The sequence below is a fragment of the Cupressus sempervirens genome, chromosome 2 (assembly GCF_028749045.1).
Source record: "Cupressus sempervirens isolate cs-2001-9-10 chromosome 2, ASM2874904v1, whole genome shotgun sequence".
In the NCBI taxonomy this organism is placed as follows: domain Eukaryota; kingdom Viridiplantae; phylum Streptophyta; class Pinopsida; order Cupressales; family Cupressaceae; genus Cupressus; species Cupressus sempervirens.
The window spans coordinates 7777185-7795279 of NC_143119.1; positions in this window are offsets into that span (position 1 = coordinate 7777185).

The window sequence follows — 18095 nt, forward strand, 5'->3', positions numbered from 1 at the left end:
GTGGGAGAGTCATAGGTGTTACACATGAGGATTTTAGAACCCTCTAGAGATAAGTAAAAGCATTGCAATAATAAATGTGCAGAGGAATAAATCTTATCATAGGAGATGATGAAAGTGAGGATGAAAGAGAGGAAGGAGACATGGATCAAGTAGAAGAAGATGAAGTTTTAAACTAAGAAGAGGAAAAGTTTTTTAAGGCCATTTCTAATATTATAAAAAGACCTAAGTTTGATGTTCCCACATTTTCAAGAAATCTAAACCTAGAGGAATTGATTGATTGGACCAATGAATTGGAAGAGTACTTTGAGTATGAAGATACTACGGATCCTAATAGGGTTAAGTTTACGAAGGCAAAATAAAGGGACATGCAAAGATCTAGTGGCAAGAGATTTAGTTGGAGAAAAATAGAAGAGGAAAGGAAAAATCACCAGATTGGACTAGATGATAGCTAAATTGAAGAGACAATTCATTTGCATGGAAAAATGTAAGGGTTGAAGCAAGCAAGAAGATTTGTTCAAGAGTATAGTGAAGAGTTCTTCCAAGTTCTCATTAGAATTGGCCATGTAGAAGCTGATGAGGAGAAAGTTTATCATTATCTTAATGGGTTGAGGAAAAACATTCAAGAGGAGTTGAGTCTAGTTTTAATGACCCATATTGAGGAGGCGTACCAAGTTTCCCTAAAAGTTGAAGAGAAGCTAAAAAAAAAGTTTGATAACAAGAATAGTGGAAGATCTAGTGAATGATCTTATGGAGGCCAAAATGATGATCAAAAGATTAAGGATGAGGTGAGTAGTAGTAATTAGAAGTAGAGGGGAAACAATTCCAATCATTTCCATGATCAAAACAATAGAGATTTAAGAGGGAGAGGTTGAGGGAAAGGATTTGGAAGAGGAGGTTTCCATGGAAAATGCTTTCATTGCAAAGAAGAAGAGCATACGCATTTGAATGTTCCTAATGCCAAGGAAGGATAGATTGAAGAACAAAAGGTAATGCTAGAGTTGAATTGTAGTGCTTCTCCCATTTGACTTCTATAATTCATCCTGATGGATGCAACCTTGTTGATATTTTCTTGTGATGGATCATGATTGTGACCATGGGTGGTCTACACCGATGTGGTGATTTGATGTATGTTTCTATATCAGTTGTTTTGATTATGCTTATGAGATGATTTATGGTTCATTGAGGTTTGTACCAATGCTTACTAGGATTGAGATGGTATCATGAGGTTGTTCCATGATTACCCTGAGATGTGTGCAGAGATTGCACTGTGAACTATTACCATGCTACACTAGACTAGATTCCTATAGCAATGGTTAGTCATCTTTATGACTATGTTCACTTATGTGTTTTAAGTGCCTTTTTTTTTTTCTTTAATCAACCTTAATTAAATGCTTAAATGTTTAGAAATGGATTTTCCATTTGGATTATTTGGTAATGTTCTGTAGACATTTACCTGGTTATATTTTGATCTGAGAGTTATGTGTTACTTATGTTATCTTTTACATTTGAGAGGACATGAGGGTTAGATGTTATACTTTGATTTTAGTATCATAGATTTTAGACTACTATGCTTTTTAGTTGATCATATTGCATGATAATGCCATTTTGAGATGACAGTGTGTTTTATGATGATATTTGGTTATCTAGTATTTGGACATACCTCTGATTATGTTAGGTGATGGATTTAAGGCTATGGTTATTTACTTCATTCCTACATTGTTATGCTTTATGCAAACATGAGTGATGTAAATAGATTATTTAATATAATTAAATAAATGGTTAAATTAGGTGATTTAATGCATTTATTTCTTTGGCTATGTTATTATATGCAATTACACTTGATCATGTTGTTTAATGTGTAGGATTTATATCCTTGGCAGTGGCACATGGAGTTAGTGATTCAACCATTCATATTTTACCAATGTCATCCTTGTATGGTCGACGTATCCTTATTTTAATTTTTTTTATTAAACCTTTCGGTGATTATTAAATATGAACTCATTTGCATTATGTGATTAGACTAGTGAGCATGTCTATGCATTTAGAGTTTCGCATTGTCATGAAAGTTGTTAAGGCAATTTATGTGTTTTTGAGTTTTTGGGCTTTTTAATTGATTTATTTTAATTTTTGGCAGCTTTTCCATAGATGAATTTCTATTTCTAGGAATAGTCTATTTTCATTTGGTTTGATTCGGGGTTTAACTAGGTTAGCTAGTTAATTGCCCTAATAGATTATTCACTTGAAAAGTGAATAAATATCCAAAAAGAAATTTAATTCCTCACTTCTCACTTCTGAATTAGAAAGTTTGAGCGTAAAACCCAAAATCCTCTTCATGAGGATTTACTATTTTGTTTGTTGTGGGAGCTATGGGCCTAGGATCATCGCGACGTTGGGCTTATTGGATCCAGCTCAGGGAAACCTTGGATTGTTGTGATTTTCAGCTACTTCTACAGGCTATTTATTTTAGGGTTTAGATTCTCATTTTTCCCTTTTAGTTGTAAGGTAGGGCTTTCCTATTTTATTGTTTCTACTTCTATTTTTGGTAGCCATTAGTTTGGAGGCTGAGAACTAGTGTTCCCCTCTATTTTTGTAAGCTACTTCTAACCGGTTGGGTGGGTATGAACATTTCCCTATTTTTTGGGATAAGAGTTTTGAATTTTATGCTGTTATGCTGTCCAATTTTGTATACAATGTCTAAACTTGTTTATTTTTAGATTTTTGGGGTTTTTGTGCCCAAAGTTCAAATGGGTTTTAATTTTGTAGTTTTCCAAAATTTTGGTGTTTTTACCTCATTTTGCATGTCACCCTATTTTCTCGAGTTTTCTTGGCACAATGTGGGTCATGGACCTAGATGATCCATTTGGATATCAATCAAACCACTAGTGCACTTTAATGTTACATTGGGATGCATGTCACACAGGTACTCCTAACTTTGAGTTCGACTGAGTATTTTTATACCTGGTATTATGGTTTCCTTTGGACCTATGCTTTTGTTTTGTGGATACTAGGATTCATGTAGAATCCATGCTCCCAAATTGAGGTTGGTTAAGTGAGTTCATGATGTTTGGTCTTGTTGCATCATTAGGATTTGTGTAGAATCCATACTCCCAGATTGAGGCCAGTAGAGTGATTTCATGATGTATAGTTTTTTTTGGCTTTGGGATTTGTGTAGAATCCGTCCTCCTGAGTTGCTTTTGGTTGGGTATCTTGTTTTGCATTGTGTTCCCATCCTATCCTTGTTTTTTGATCTTTTTGATGGTCGTGTGCCACACACGAGTATGTGCACATACATTTGTCAGGTGACTTGTGAGGCCCAATCTTCTATGGTACTTCTAGAAGTTATGATATTTAGGGTTGGGATAGGAATATGCATGCCCATGGGAACTTTTTGTAGGATGAGCATGGGTAGGGTAGGGTAGCATATGGAGGGGGCTTTTATCTCACAGCCTGGTGTCATGACGCCATAGGGTTGGCAAAGAAATTTTTAAGTAAGTGATAACTAAATAAAATGTGCGAGTGTTAATAAAATTAAAGATAATAAAATAGTGCTTCAGTGTATGAGCCTTCCATTGAGGAAGTTGAGTCTATACAATGTATGAGCCTTCCATTGAGTGAGTTAAGTCTGAACAGATCAAAGCTTGGGCTTCTCAATGCCAAGTGACTTTCCATGATGTTAGCCCCTACTTAGTAGCCTATTGAGTGTCTGACTAGGAGCTATACTCCTTGCATTGTCTTAGGTTCTTAGTTATAGGCATCATACTATCTAGCGTGAGTATTGGCCATGGATGTTGTTTTGTGTGTTTTTGATTGGATCATTATCTCCATCAGCATGGTAGGTGTGGACCTATAGGTGCCACATGGTTGGAAGGCATAGCTACCTTCACCACTGCTAGGGACCAATGTATAGAGATGATCTTTTATCCTAGTGCGGCCATTGCTAGATGTTTTCACTTGCTTCGAGTTTTAGAGTATTCTTTCTTGTGATTTATGCTTTCATTGAAATACTTGGATACCATGTTTAGATGATGTTAGTTTATTTGACGAATGCCCTATTATGATGATTAGCATGTGATAAGAGATGTTATCTTCTTGTAGGATTATCTTATGCTTTTCTACTAGCATGTTAGATTTCCTTATGCTTATATTGTAGCATGTTTTAGTATTGACATCCCTATTACAATAGTATCAATGATCTGATTGGTGGCTTGGGATGTTACACATGAGGGATGGCTAGGATCCATGATGGTCTTATGATGCTATTGACGGTTGGGAGGAACCATGTCCTTAGTTTGGTTGTTCAGTTATTGTGATGTTATTTCTATACATTTTGATGTTGTTTATGTTCATTGTGATGTTGTTTTGAGTACATTCTATTATTTCTATGATTTAGATGGATAGATGTTCCTCTTTCTTGTTCCTTGGCATATTGTTGGTTATGCACTTGAGTGTTTGTTCCTTGATCTATGTGGATCTGATACTCCCTAGTGTGGAGGTTCTAAACTCAATTTTTCTCCATTTTCCCCCTTTTGTGTTTTCCTTAAGTGTTTTTGTTTTTCTATGAGTGACATTTTATTAGCATGGTCCGACACAAAAATGTATTGCACGCCCATTGAAACTTTGTCGTGCATCCCCTGATTCTATCACATACCTCTTGGCAAATTATCACGTGATACTGGAAAGTATCACACCTCCTTATAAGAAATGTCGTATGACATGCTTAAAGTGTCACATGCCTTAAGGAGAAGTATCACCCAATTCCTGAAAGTGTCACCCTCCTTCTTTAGAAATGGTGCGTGATACTTTTCTATGTTGTATTAAAGTATCACCTAGTTTTTGTAAAAACCTATGCGAGCGGGTAGCAGGAACTTTTCAGTCTAGTCTAAGCTTTTTGAGAGTTGATTTGGATACCCTCTTTAGTGTTCTTCACCCCTATGGTGTTGCATTTTGATTTCTATTGTGTAGGTTTCAGTAGTCAATCTCTTGGGGTTTAAAATATATCGGTTAAGTATAAGTTGACATATATTTAATTCCTTATACTTAAGATATATTTTAATATATGCAATGATTCATTTGAGATAGGTTTCAGACCTCTCGGAGATAAGATAAAGATTCTATGAAATTTCAGGGCTTTAGAAATCTAGACTTAGCCAATTTTTAGGGCTTCAAGATTTTAGACTTAGCCAAATTTTAGGATTCTGCATTTTACCCCAACATGGTGTTTTGTTGATGAGTGGTCTTTCTTCGAGCCCTCATCATGAGTGTGGTTGTTGTTGGCCTCTATTTGTGTGTGTCAATTTGGTAGTGGCATTCAGAGATTTGTTGGTTATTAGGATTGTGGTGAAGTCTTCCGTTGCAATCTTTGTGATCCCTATATGATGTTATCATGTACATTCATACTTGTAAAAAAAAAAAAATCTTGGCTTGTATTGAATCCTTGTTCCAAGGATCTCAGGGTGAGGCATTACATGATTGTATTGATTTTGATGCCAAATCATCCAATTTTTTAGATGTTGAAAGAGGAGAAGTACTAGTTAATAGGAGAGTCTTATTGAGTGGAGAGAATAAACCTAATCAATGGAGGAGTTTGTTTTTCACTAGGTACAAATATGAAGATAATTTTTGTGATGTGATCATTGATGGTGGAAGCCCTAACAATATGGTGTCTAAAAAGATGGTCACAAAGATGAATTTGAAGAGGTAGAAACACTTGTGTCCATACCATATTGCCTAGGTGCAAGATGACCACAAGGTCATTATCAATGAGAAATGTTGAGGGAAGTTCAAGAATGGAAGCTACCAAGATGAGGTGTTATGTGATATCACACCAATAAACATATTTCATATGGTAGGCTATGGAAATTTGATAGGCATGCTATACATGATGGGTGAGAAAATTCTTACACTCTGAAAAAGGATGAAGTGAAAGATAAGTTGAAGCCATTAAAGGAGAAAGAAGAAAAGTTAAGTAGTACTGCGAGATTACATTTTGTTGATGGAAATGAGTTTCTCCAAGGTATGAAGCATGAGAATATGTATTTTTATGTAATCCCAAAATATGGTAAAGAAGAAGTGGAGGAGGTTCCTATAGAATTCGTAGATTTGTTAGGATAGTTTCTTGATATTGTGTCATATAATGTACCTAATGGATTACCCCCAGTGAGCAAGATCAATCACCAGATAGATTTGATTCTAGGAGCTAGTTTTCCAAATAAGAAAACACATTGAATAACACCAAGAAGAAGTGAGGATTTAAATAGACTAGTGCATGAGTTGTTGAAAAAGGGGCTAATTTGAGAGAGTTTGAGTCCATGTGTTGTACCAACAATATTAGCACCAAAGAAGAATGGAGAATGGAGGATGTGCATAGATTCCTACACTATCAAAAATATCACAATCAAGTACAAATTTCCATTGCCAATGATGGATGATATGATGGGATATTTGAGTGGAGCTATGTATTTCACAAAGATAGATTTGAAGAGTAGATACCATCAGATTCACAATCAAAGAAGGTGAAGAGTGGAAAACTTCTTTCAAGACAAGAGAAGGACTATATGAGTGGTTATTCATGTATTTTGGACTAACCAATGCATTAAAAAATTTCATGAGGCTTATGAATGAGGTACTGAAGGAGTTTCTGGGTAAGTTTTTCATTGTTTACCTAGATGATATATTGATCTCTAGTAAGAAATTGGAGGAGCATTTTATGTATATTTGAAAGGTGTTTGATAAGTTGAGGGAAGAAAAGTTGTAGATAAACCTAAAGAAGCATAGTTTTGTGAAGAAGGAGGTGGTGTACCTAGGATTTGTAGTTTTAGAAGATGGTCTAAAAATGGGTCTAGAGAAAGTGAAGTGTATCCTTGAATGACCTACTCCAAAGAATTCTAGAGAGGTAAGATATTTTCATCGACTATCTAGTTTTTACATAAATTTCATAAGAGGTTTTAGAAATATTTGTGGACCCTTGACTAAAACAACAAGGGGGGATAGGAAAATATTTAAGTGGACAATAGGAGTTGATAAGAGTTTTAATCTATTGAAAAATAAAGCTACAGAGTAGCCTATTTTAGCACTTCCAAATCTTAATAAGTTTTTTCAAGTAGATTGTGATGCTAGTGGTACTACAATAGGAGTTGTTTTGAGAAAAGAAGGTAGACTTATTTCTTATTTCATTGAGAAGTTGAATGATGCCAAAATAAACTATTCTTTATATGATTAGGAATTTTATGCTATAGTTTAGAAATTTAAGAAGTGGAGACATTATCTTCTTCCTAAGGAGTTTTTTTTATATATTGATCATCAAGCTTTGTAATATTTGAATATTTAATAAAAATTGAACCAAAGGTATTTGAAATGGGTTGAATTTTTGTAGAGTTATACATTTTTTTTAAAATACATGAGTGGGAAGTGTAACAGAGTTGCAGATGCTCTTTGTAGAAAATAATTTTTTCTCACAGAGGTGCAGATTGAGGTGGTTGGGTTCAAGGAATTCAATAATTTGTATCTATGGGATCTTGATTTTGGTGAAGCATGGAAGGCTTGCACAAAACCTATTACTCTTGAAAGAAAAAAGTGGTTGGACTTCATAATCTAAGTTGACATGTTATTCAAAGGGAGCCATTTGTGAATTCTAAGGATTCAATAAGAGAGAATATCATCAAGGAGAAGCATAGTGGAGGATTTGTTGGACACTTTTAGAGAGATAAGACTATTGATTTGTTTGTTGAGAATTATTATTAGCCATAGTTTCAAAAAAATGTGCATAATTTTGTGCATAGTTGCAGATTATGTCAAATGGAAAAAGGAGTAAAGAAGAATATGGTATTGTATCAACCATTACCTATACCAAAGAAGTTGTGGGAGGATGTTAGCATTGACTTGATTCTTGGATTACCAAAGACTCAATGAGGGCATGATTTTATTTTTGTGGTGGTTGATAGGTTTTCAAAGATGGCACATGTCATTCACTACAAGAAGACTAGTGATGTTGTTCATGTGGCAGAGCTATTTTTCAGAGAAGTTGTGAGACTACATGGTCTACCAAAGAGTATAGTTTTAGAAAAAGATACCAAAAGTTTTTAATATTTTTGGCATACATTATGGAACAAATTGAAGACACATTTGAAGTTCATTTCATCACATCATCCATAGACTGATGGACATATAGAAGTTGTGAATAGGAGTTTGTGAAAATTGTTGAGATGCTTGGTTGGAAATAAACCAAAGGGATGAGATCTGATTTTACCACAAGAAGAAATTGCATATAATAATTTTATCAATAGGAGTAATGGTAAATCTTCTAAATTATGGACATTGGATAAATGAGAGACAAGTAGTGTTGAAGTAGAAGAATTTGCTAAACATTTGAAGAATATTTGGAGGGAAAAAAACACATTATTAAGTGAATACATAATACAAGGCTAACACATATGTGAAAAGGAGGTATAAGGAGTTCTAGATTGGAGATGAAGTAATGGTTCATTTGTGAAAGGAGTTTTTTCTAGTGGGTACATACAATAAGCTAAAAATAAAGAAGTTTGGACCATGCAAGATAGTAAAAAGACATGATTCTAAAAATTCCTATGAAGTGGAGTTTTTTATTGAATTGAATATTTTCCCAATATTTAACATTTGAAATTTGATAGATATTTATGAAGGAGGTGATTGTGATGAGTTTGTAGAAGTGCAGTGGATTATTCTAGTAGCTAGTTTGGCTACAAAGGAGATTGAGGAGATACTAGATAGCCGTGTTGGAAAAAGTATAATGAACAAAGTTTATGAAGAATAATTGGTCAAATGGATAGGAAAGCTAGTAGAAGATTCATCATGGCTATCAAGGGAGGAGGTTAAGCATCTTGTTTTTCCTTTGCACGTCTCAAATGTGATGGGGTCACTTCTCAAATTACCTCGAGTGTCTAATGTAGGAGAATCCTAGTTGTAAGAGCAATCTTACATCAACTAAAAATATTTCATTTCACTTTTTTGAATAAGGGATTTCTTAATGTAGAGTTTCTACTTATGGAGGCTTTCTACTTAGTAAATCATTCATATGAGCTCTAAATGTCTTAATTTTAGAGGTGGATATTTATCTTGGATATATTAGCCTACTAGTTGACACTTAGTGTCATATCATGCATATTGATTCATTTATTGCAGATTTTTGGTTTACAATTTTGGTATATAAATTTTAGGCTCATTTTTGAAGGCCCAAATGTTCTTGCATGATTCCCAAAAACTCTATGGATGGGCACTTATGTCAATCCAAGCTTGTAGATTAGAAGTTGAGTTTTTAAAAAAGTGGTTATAATAGCAATAGTTTGAGAGTTACGACTTACTGAAGTTGGGTTGATCAAAACTTCCAAAATAAATGTCAAAAGTGTTTTTGTCCAACTCTATATGTTTTTTTAGGTTTTTTGGCACTAGATATTAAGTTTGAGTATCTAGAACCTTCCCAAGTGGCATAAAATTGCCTATTTAAGAAACATCTGAACATTGTCTAAAACAACTCTAGGTGATCATTTGCAACTTTATCTTTCATATTACTATAATGTAGGCACCCATGTGAGTTAGCATATTTTAATTTTAAATTCTATAATTTTGTATTTGTGGTGATAATAAGAAGCTCATATTTTGTTATGACAAATTGTTGTTGTTTCTTTGTTTTTGTTATGTGTTTATGGTAATGAGGGGAGCACCCTTCATCATCAACCAACTTCAAATGCCTCTCATTCAATTTTCCTTGACTATTCAAATATTCCAAAGCTTGATGATCAATATATTAAAAAACTCCTTAGGAAAGAGAGAGTGTCTCCACTTCTTCAATGCCTAAACTATAGCATAAAATTCCTGATCATAAACATAATATTTTCTATTGGCTTCATTCAAATTCTCACTAAAATAAGAAATAGGTCTACCATCTTAGCTTAAAATAGCTCCTATTGCAATACCACTAGCATCACAATCTATTTGAAACACCTTTTTAAAATTTGGATGTGCTAAAATGGGATTCTCTATAAATTTTTGTTTTAACATATTAAAACTCTTATATGCTTCCATAGTCCACTTAAATTCTTTCATGTCCCCTCTCATTGTTTCAATTAAGGGTCCACAAGTACTACTAAAACCTATTATGAATTTTCTATTAAAACTATCTTGTCTATGAAAATATCTTACCTCTGTAGCACTCTTTGGAGTTGACCAGTCAAGGATAGCCTTCCATTTCTCCAAGTCCATTTTTAAACCTTCTACTAAGACTACAAATTCTAAGTACATGAACTCCTTCACAAAACTACACTTTTTTAGGTATATCAGATCCTTCTCTTCCCTCAACTTATCAAACACATTTTGAAATATGCATTAAATTCTCCTCCAATGTATTACTAAGGATCAATATATCATCTAGTTAAACAATGACAAACTTACCCAAAAAATCCTTTAATTCCTCATTCATGAGCCACATCTTATTGTATTGGTTAGCCCAAAATGCATGACTAAGCACTTATATATTCCTTCCCTTCTCTTGAAAGAATCCTTCCACTCATTTCCTTCTTTTATGGAAATATAATATTATCCACTCTTTAGATCTATCTTTGTGAAATACACAACTCCACTCAAACAATCCATAATATCATCCATCCTTGGAAATGGAAATCTATACTTGATTGTGATCTTGTTGATAGCCCACAAATTTTTGTACATCCTCTATTCTTCATTCTTCTTTGGTGCTAATATTGTTGGTCCAACACATGGACTTAGACTATTTGAATCAATCCCTTCTACAAAAACTCATGCCCTTGTCTATTCAAGTCTTTAATTTCTATTTGTGTCATTTTGGGCTTTGCCTTGTTTGGAAAATTGGGTCCTCAAATCAAATCCATCTAGTGATTGGTCTTCCTTTCTAGGAATAATCCATTAGGTAAATTATCTAACAAAATATCAAAAATTGCTCCCAACAAATCTTCAATTTCTATAGGTAACTCCTATACTTATTCTTTACCATTTTTTGGGATTACAAAAAAACACATATGTTCATGCTTCAAATCTTGGAGAAACTCCTTTCCATCAACAAAACATATTTTGGTAGCTCTACATACATTTTCTTATTTCTCCTTGAATGACTACAACTAATGTTTCACTTCATCCTTTGTCAAAGTGTAGGTATTTGCTCACCCATCATGTATGACATGTCTCTAAAACTACCATGGCATACCCAACAACATATGACATATGTCCATAGGTATGATATCACACAAAACCTCATCCTAGTAGCTTCCAATCTTGAACATCACTTAGTATTTTCCAATGACAATGACCTTGTGGTCATTTTGCACCCAAGAAATATGGTATAGACATGTGTATTCTTTTCTCTTCAACTTCGACTTCATGACTATCTTTTCTAACACCTGATTGTTAGTACTTCCACCATTAATGATCACACCACAACACTTATCTTCACATTTATACCTAGTGTGAAACAAAATCCTCCTTTGATTAGTTTCATTCTCTCCACTTAGAAAACCTCTCTTATTAAGTAGGACTTCTCCTCTATCAACGTCTTCAGAATGGGATGATTTGGCATCTTCATCAATATGTGCAACTCTATCCTTACTTTTTATTCTCTAATCCCTCCTTCCTTGGCATTGGGAACATTCAAATGCTTTATTCCCTTCTTCTCTAAAATGAAACCATTTTCCATGGAAACCTCATCTTTCAAATCCTTTCCCACTACCTCTTCCTCTCTAATCTCTATTATTTTGATCATGGAAATGATTGGAATTTTTTCCCCTCTAGTTCAAATTGCTAGTAATTGCCTCCTTTTTCTTTTAATCATCATTTTTTCCTCCATAAGACCATCTGCTAGATCTTCCACTACAACCTCTTCCAATTTTCTTGTTATCAATTTTTTTTCTTAGCTTCTCCTCAAATTTTAGGGAAATAGGTATGCCTCCTCAATACTCATCATTCAAACTAGACTCAACTCCTCTTGAATGCTTAAACTTGGGCTCTGATACCACTTGATGAAGGATGATCCCCTTAATACCTTCAACACATAAGAGGAAAAAATAAGTAACAATAATTTGTGAGAACAAAATATGGGCTTCCTATTATTGTTGCAAATATGGAATTAGAGAATTCAGTATTACAATATGCTAACCTATATGGGCACCTTCATTATAGTAATATGAAAGATAGAAACTACTCCATTTGGGCACAAATTATGATGGCATGCCATCACAATTGGGATGGCCACCTATTGTCCAAGTGGTAGTACCATGAATAACCTCCCATTAGATGGGCATCAGAATAAAGCTATCCTAAATTGGAAGAAGGAAAAGGAAAGAGTTCATCTTTACACCATCCCATTTATGATAGTATACTGTCACAAATATGATGACTTAAACTTTCAGTATGTCATTGTAATTATGATGACTATGTTGTAGGACCAAAGGCTATCCATTAAAGCAAGTTGTTGCAAGTGTGATAGGTATGTGACAATAGTATTATGGAACCGATGACTATCCATTAGAAAATTCTATTACAATTGTAGTATGTGATAGTAATTCTATGGGAGTGATGGTTATCCGTTGGAACAATTCTTCACAATTGCAATGGCTTGCCAAATTATTTATAAAATAATTGGCAAAAAATATTGAATAATTATTCCCAAATTCCCCACAAGGACATCACAAAGAGTCTCAAAGTTAGCTATGATGCTCTAGGGAAGCAAGAGAAGGAGATGTTCTTGGATTCAATATGTTTCTTCATTGGAGAAAGAAGAAGTGTAGTCATTGCAGCATGGGATGTTGAGTTTTATGGAACACTTGGTTGGGGAATTCTTTTCAATAGATGTCTTCTTGAGGAGGAAAAAGATGGTCAGATAAGAATGCATGATCACTTGAGGGACATGGGGAGGGAAATTGAAAATTTACAACCACCATACCACCTTTGGTCTCCAAATCAAGTTATCGAGGTGAAGTCAATTCCTTCTTGTATGGATTTATTAGTCATGGCATGGTTCCACCTTTGGTCTTGAGATATTCCTTCTCAATAGGTGAAGTAAATGCCTTCTTTTTATGGCTTTAATAATCATGGATAGGGCACCCAACTTTTCCAATTATAATGAGCTCTAAAATATATCTTATGTTTATTTTGATAATTCAAGAAGTAATACGAGTCTGGGAAATAACAACTACAGTTGGTGATAATTGTTACCAACAAAATGGGGAGCTCATAATAAACACCACATACCAAGGAGAGTGAAGCCTCATACCCTCCCTACTTGGATTGAGGATTTTTGTTGGCACTAGAGAAATTTTAATTGGGAAATTTAGCAATATATCCAAATAGCTCATCTAGATTTAGTGTACTATCATTGAGCATAAAAATCTTCCACCGTGGCTTCGATTGGAAAACTGAAGAATTTTATCTATTTACAAATCTAGGAGCTTAGAACATTTTTGGGTAGCGGATGTAGATGTAAGTATTTTTCTTTTATGATTTGGTTTAAAAATGATCTTTTGTAATATATTTATATTTTTATTATTATATGTTAACTATGCCAAAAAATGGGTTGCAGGCTCCTTTGCAATTAAGAGAGTTGGTTATCTAGAGATGTAAACATCTTGTAGGATTTCCAAGCTTAATTGGATGCCTCAAAAATTTTCAAAAGATAGTAATAAATGATGATAATTATACACATTGTGATGAATTGAGGAACCTCCCTCAAAAACCTCCCTCGAAAACTTTGTACTATCGAATCTTTGGAACACTTGGAGTTGAGATACTACCAAAATTTGTCATTGTTTCTCTATAATTTTTGCAAGTTGACAAAATTACGACACCTAAATTTGAGAAGCATCACCAAGTTGGATAAATTTCCATATTATTTTAAGAAGCAATATGTTGTGTTCTAAAAATGGTTATAGATTCTACGTCAATATGAAACCAAGATATCTATTAACTTATCAAGTTTTAGTTATTTTCTTACAAATATGATTATCTTAATAATGAATCATAGAATGTAAGCATTGATGCAAAAAGAAATCTTGGAAAATTTAATTAAAAAATGATATGCAATAATCTAAACCATATTTATGAATTCAACCTCTACACAATTGTAATATATTAGATAGTCATTAATTTATCAACTATACTTATCATGTTCAACATAGAAGTGTAAGAAGTACTATAGTTTCTTTGGTCTTGTTGTGTATATGTTTGTCAGATCTTTTAGTATTTCTCATGGTTATAGTGGACATGTTTTAGTGACAAACCTTAAGAATTTAGAAAAGGAAAAAGAAAACCAAATGCCACAGATGTGCACTAATGTATACAACCCTTCCGAGTGTCTTATCTATCAAGAAAGAGTTGTAGTCTTATGATCTTGGTGATTGGTTCATCTATATGTCATATATTTATATATTATCTTGTTCCCTTTCCTTAAAATTGGAAATAATTTTAATTGTTGTATTTTTCATAGAATAGGGTGGTGACTTAGTAAAGGTTTTGAAGCTAGTGCTTATTTGATAAATAGTAAATATGGATGATAAGAGAAAAAACACAAGAGCCAATCCTGATCTACCAATCTATACTAACTTACCTCAAGGTGGTAGCAAGAACCTAAATAAGAAAAAGGAAAATCCAAACCCCACCTTGAAACCAAGAGGTAGTGTATCAGTTAATTCTCAATAACAACTAGTCGTAGGGAGAGTCTCATTTAGTTAGCTCTAAATCAAAAACCACAAGACTCCTAGGAGGAATATTTAGTGCCCCATTACTAGATGAAATAACCTATCAAGACAAGAATATGTCACCAATAAGGAATGCATCCCCTCGGCTAGATCTGATAGCCAAGATGAATCATAGGCTAGGACTCAAGAGTTCATTTGAAGATCTTTTTAATCCTTTAGTGGTCTCATACATGGAAACTATTCTTATAGATCAGAATGATCCTACTGAGTCAGAAGCCATTTCTATAGATCCTAAGGAAGTACTATCAGAGACAGGAGTTTTGAAGAAATGGGTTGTTGAGGAAGAAGCTAAACATGCTCGTCTAGAAAAGGAAAGAGAGAAAGCCACCCTAGATGCCATTATTGAAAGGGATAATTTTCTTAGAAGGATGGCTAACTTAAAAGAACAAAACAAGAAGTCAGAAGAAAGAACTTCAATCCTTCATGCTAATATCTTTGGAGTTATAGATAGTTTAAGAACCAAAGTTCAGGAACAAGAAAAACTTCTAAGCCAAAGACAAGAGCCTATTATTTCCCAAGTTCAACCCTACAAGCCTATCCAAAGTAACTAGGTAGAACCTACTATCAAGTAGATAGATAAAGCAAAAGGAAAAGCTGTAGGAATCTAGATAAATGAGCCTCAAGTAGCAGATATTAAATCTGTAAACCCTCCTATATCAAAGTTAGATCTAGATCTAGAAAAGGCTAGGAAAGAGAAAGAAGACCTTACAAAGGAACTTGAAAAGATTGAGAATGAAGCCCATTCTACAGAAACTAGAAGAAAAATTCAATTTATAAAGTCTAATTCTACATTAGCTTCATGGCCAAATTTTTCCACCCCAACTACAACTTCTATAGCTACTTGTCCACTAGTCATTCCAAATCAAGGAATATATCAATTTGCCCCTACCTCATCTTCCATTATTAGTACTCAAGTCCCTATCGTCCAACCCCAATAATCTCAAAGTGTTGTTCTCAATCAAGCCAATGTAGTAAGCACCTCAAATGTTGATAGTTTTCAAAAGAAGCCCATCTACATGGAAAAATACAAAAAAAAATCATTTGTAGGCATTCCTGGTTCTCCACACCCTATATCTTTTGATTTAAGAGACAAAGTTGTTAAGTTCTCTGGAAATAATGTTGTTACTAGTGAAGAACACTTAAGATTTTTCATAGATATACTAAATGACTTTGAATTTGAACATGAGGATGTGGTGATGAAGTTATTTGTTCATTCACTAATTGAAGATGCAAGGGATTGGTTTAGAAGATTACCTAATGATAGTATTAGTACATGGAGTGATTTGGAGAAATTGTTTAAAGAAAAATATGGAGATAATACTAATGTTGAGTTTATGTTAAATGATTTCAATAACATCAAGAAGATCCCTAATGAATCTACATTTTATTTCAATGTGAGATTCCAAAAGGGGATGTGCAAATTGTTCTAGGTTATGAGATTGAATGAGGATGTGTGTCTTACAACTTATTTTAATGCTTTTGATAGCAATATGGCTTACCACTTGAGAGATAGAGATCCTAAAACTTTGAGGGATGCTTATGAGATTGCAGTGAATATTGAAAACAATAGGAAAGCATTTGACAAGCTTGGTAGTAGAGATGACCCAAATTTGTTCAACTTGAAGAATAACAATAAGAAGGAAGTTGATAAAACTACTACAAGTAAGAAACCTAAAGAACCTACAATAGAATAGGTATTGGACTTGTTGAAAAATATAAACCCAACTAGTTTCAAAACACATAAGCCTAATGTTGGTGAGAAAGCCCCAGTGAACAACAACAATTTCAACAGGCAACCCAGAATACATAACTATACTTATACTACCCAATGGAAGGATGGCAAACCAATTCCTATCCAAGCCCAAAATGTAAAAGATAAGGGTACACCAGATCCTCTACAAAGAAGCTCTATTAATATGAATGATGATGTACCATGGTGCATCATATGTCAGTCACCCCACTCTTCAAATTATTGTGCAGTTGCTCAATCATTTGCTTCAGGTCAAAATGCACAAAATGAGGAGGAAGAAAAAAAAAGTCATGATGATGTAAGCTATAATATGTTCAACATGTGTGATGATTGTATGGATTCTGATTTGGAAGAAACTGAAAGTGACCTCACAAATAAGAGAGTTTCCTATCAATTATGTCATCAACAAGTGTTCTCAGATGATAAAGATTGTGATGAAGATCAGGTATGTGTTACATCTTCTAAAGTTGGTCAAGTAAACTTGAGAAAGCCTTCTAAAGAGGAGATTAATAGGATCATTGTAGAGATGATTTCTAAAGAGCATAGCAATTAAAATTTGAGAAACTAAATAGTTAATAATAATGTTGGGAAGCCTTCTAGTATATTCATAAAGGATGCTACACACAAGATGAAAGATGAAGACAAGAAGGCTAATGTAGAGATAGTTAAAGTTAAAGACTTCAAAACCAAGAATTGGGAACCTAAAAAGAAGGTTCAATTCAAAAAAAAATTGATAGCAAAAGAAATTGTGCAAGAAAAGAAATTAGAATCTAATACTATCAAGAAAATAATAGTGTCTGTTGTTCAAAAGCTTTCAAATCTAGGTATTCTTATGAAACCCACTATATCTGAACCTATCGATATGATATCTATGTTGTCTCAAATAACAATAAAGGTACCTTTATCTAAACTATTTATAATTGAAGAGCATTAAAGAAAAGCCTTGTCATGGTTGGGAGTGATAGAAAATAACAACAATATTCTAGAACAAAATGTCATTCAACAAACCCCATTGGTAATAGAGGATAGTGGTATTATATCTCAAATTATCCAAATGTTCTTGGATGATTCATCAATAACATATATAGAAGATATTGACCCTTTCTTTCTTAGTCTGATTATAAAGGAAAAAACCCTAAAAAATTGCATGATAGACTCAGGATCCTCTAACACCATCATGCCTTTCAAAGTAATGGAAGCTCTAGGATTGAAAGTAGACACTAAGCAAGGAAAATGTAGAGGTATGGATCCTAGAGAAGTTCCAGTTATAGGTACAATTAATGCTTTACCATTTAAGCTAGTTGCATACCCTGAGGTAGAGTTGACCATGTCAGTCCTTGTAGTTGATATTCCTCCACATTATGGAATGTTTCTCTCTAGAAAATGGAGTGCTGCTATGGGAGGTAGCCTACAATGTGACCTAACCTATGAAACTTTTCACATAGGAGATAAGCTTGTTAAAGTAGATAGAGAACCAAGGGTAAATCATATTTTGTGGGAAGAAATTGATAGAGATTCTACTTGTTTCTTGGACACTAGTGTGAATGCTTTTAGGAAAGATTTAATTATTCAAGAAGTTGAGAAATTGCATGATG